The sequence below is a fragment of the Labrus bergylta genome, chromosome 3, assembly GCF_963930695.1.
Source record: "Labrus bergylta chromosome 3, fLabBer1.1, whole genome shotgun sequence".
Lineage (NCBI taxonomy): Eukaryota > Metazoa > Chordata > Actinopteri > Labriformes > Labridae > Labrus > Labrus bergylta.
This window is the reverse complement of record NC_089197.1, coordinates 5,008,051-5,011,033: the sequence shown is the minus strand read 5'-3', so window position 1 is coordinate 5,011,033 and position 2,983 is coordinate 5,008,051. Positions and strand designations below refer to the sequence as shown.

General features: G+C 39.4%; 1 long non-coding RNA gene across 1 annotated transcript; it reads right to left on the bottom strand.

Moving 5' to 3' along the window:
- Positions 1–857: 857 nt before the first annotated feature.
- Positions 858–2,775, bottom strand: LOC109975087 (uncharacterized). Its single transcript, XR_010665939.1, has 3 exons — positions 2,646–2,775; positions 2,192–2,600; positions 858–975 (listed from the first exon to the last, which is right to left on the bottom strand). It is a non-coding gene; the product is annotated as an uncharacterized lncRNA (long non-coding RNA).
- Between the last annotated feature and the right edge of the window lie 208 nt (positions 2,776–2,983).

The window sequence follows — 2,983 nt, the reverse complement described above, 5'->3', positions numbered from 1 at the left end:
TCAAGAGACAAGAAAAGCGCTCTACACTTTCAAGTCCATTTACCATTAGCAGCTTCTCTGGACCTGGATATTAATTGTACCCTCTAAAACGTGTCTGGGTCAAAGATAAGCTGCTCCTCCACCTCTCCTTGCTGTTGACAGAAGCTAAATGATAGATGGGGGTTGTTGCTGCTGTATAAATCCAATGATGAAATCGTGAAACAGACTGTGGATTATTTTACAGTTTAATCAGCCGAGGTCATACAATAACAAAAGAACACAAATCGTTGACACAGTACTGACAAAGTTTCTATGTGAATAAACTTGCTTATATTCTACTGGAAGGTACAGCCTTCAAATTCATGCCCATATTGGTACATCTCTATAAGGTCAGAAAGAAGACATCACCTTGACTCGTAAATGTCAGACATTTCATTCTCAGCAAACCTTGTTTCCTTTTCAGCTTGTTACATACACTTGTCTCCAATCCAAATATAACTCTGATGCTGTGCAAGATGTTTTACATATATGGTGACAGCTACTCAACCTAGGAGAAGAGTTACTCTCAAGACAGATTTAAATGGTACATTCACAAAGTTACCAAACTGTATGAATTCATGAAAATTCGTAATAACACTCAATTTATATTTGAAGATTTTACACCTCTTGAACTATACCTCCTTCAATATATGTCAAATCAGTGTAATGCTGGAACCGTGTGGTCCCAACATTACGCCCACCATTAAAAGGAAGCATTGGTGGTGCCTGTATTGGAGGTTCATCAGAAAGTTTCGTGAAACTTCAGAACCAATGAGTTGTTTTTTTCTTACCAACGACCCCCACACGTCCAGCCACAAGCCCGCATAAAAGCACAGCTGCTCCTAGAGCCCCTGCACATTTGAAGGAGTTTTTTGCCTTCACCTTGAACTCCTTATGTCCTAATAGTTCACAGCACAGACGCATGACATCGTCCACTCGGGAAGCCATTCCTGCACCCTGAAATGGACAGAAAAGTCAAGACAGTGACGTTTATGGTTTGCAACATTTCAGTACTGACACATCATCAATAGTTTAAAGTTGCTGTTTGGACTAGGTGTTGAGTTCCATGGATCACAAACACACCACAGCCCCAAACACGAGGGATATGCATTTACAGTAATTAACAGTAGCCCGCTTTGTATCCAGCTGTGTGGCTCTACTCAGTACTGCGTGTCAGTAGGACAGCCGTCTTCAAATCCCGGTTCTGAATGAAGTGATGGTAACATGTGACTCTGTGGAGAGAGCGGTCCACAAACAGACACTGTGACGTTCTGCTCAATACTGCGGCGCTCTCCTTATACATCATTTCCACTCTCGTAGCTGGTGTTCATTGTGATGGTAACTTGTACTTTGGCATTTTTTTAAGACCGGAGGTTGTCACTTGGTCTTCACCATGGACTATAAACATGCTTGTAATGATTGGGTTTGACTTATGGGTTTCAATAAATATGACAGAGTTCATGACAGAAAACCGGTACAAGATGATAATTTCATCAAACATTATAGACATAAATAATTGAGTTTTTTAAGCATAAAGTCTATACAAACAAACTCAAAGTGTCCTTGATCTAGTGATGTTCAAAATAACATTTCAGACCCATAGGTCAAAATCATTATAGTAGGAAAATAAATATAAATACAGGAAATCAACAAAGGGATATAATCACGACAGTTCACAGATTGTCAGTAATTAAAATACAGAGACATTTGCACCAGTGTTTCCAGAAAAAGGACAAACAACTTGTGTCACTTAGTGTGGGCTGAGTGATAGACATTATGATTTTACATTTTCTGAATCAATTCATAGACACATAAATGTATTCATAACATTTCTCAACACAGCATGAAATGTGGAGACATTATTAGAAACAAACATTTGACTTAAACTAGTCCATCTTAGTAATTTGAGAAATATTCTAAATGCATCATTATATGCAAACTTTCTCATTTTAGTTTTGCTGTAAGTGCACCACATGTGAGCAGTGTACAGTGGAGAACAGTAAGCTTTAAAAAACTGTTTAACATTGTGTTTGGACATATTATAAATGTGCATGCCAGCATATTAGCTTGAGCGTACAGTTTACAGCACTGACGGAAAGTTGATTTGAGCCTTTGATTCGGATACTACAAGCTTGACTCATCACACTCCTCTCATAATCGTAACGCTTCTTACGTGGTGTTCAATTGAACTCCGCCGAATGATACCAAGGCTCCCCGTCGAGTTCTTTCGAATCAAGGATGCCGGTGGTCCACGATGACCGCCGTAGCAGGTCTGGTCGGAGTTGATGATGAGAGTGAGTGAAAAAAAGCACAGCGGTCCAACAGTCGTCCGTGGGTCCGTTTCTCAGCGGCTCAAAGAGTCTTTTTAACGTTCGTCAGGATTGAACGATCGTTGATCTTCACTTGATTTAGATGGTCACTTCTGGTCAGGGTGAGAATAGTGAAAATAATGTTCTGGAAGACGAATGATCAAAACTTCAAAAAAAAGGAAAAAAAGCGGCGCGTATCTTAGGTCGTAGGAAAAACCTGAGGATGCGTGCCCCGGAAAAACAGTGGTGATTAATTAACGAGGTCTGCAGGTTCTGAGATTCCGAGTTTAAATTGAAAGAGTTTTGCGGCAGCAAAACTTGAAGAAAGCAAAGTGGTCCGAAACAAAAACGACTAAGTCAAAAACAAGAGGACAGTTGTGCACTAGAAGCAACAAGAGAAGTGAAAAATAAAACAAGAGAGTAAGAGGACCAAAACTTAAGAGAAGTTTGTGGCGACAGGCTATTTTATTCACTTTACGAGGGGGCAGGGCCTAATATCTAACCTGCCTCCGAAGTTTATTCATTAATTTGATTCATTAAATAAGAACTTGATCATATGAACATCACCATGTCAATATTTGTATGTAGAATTATCTCAGACATTAAACATTTCAAACAAATATGCAATGAATAGGCATTACATCAAACCTGAGGAC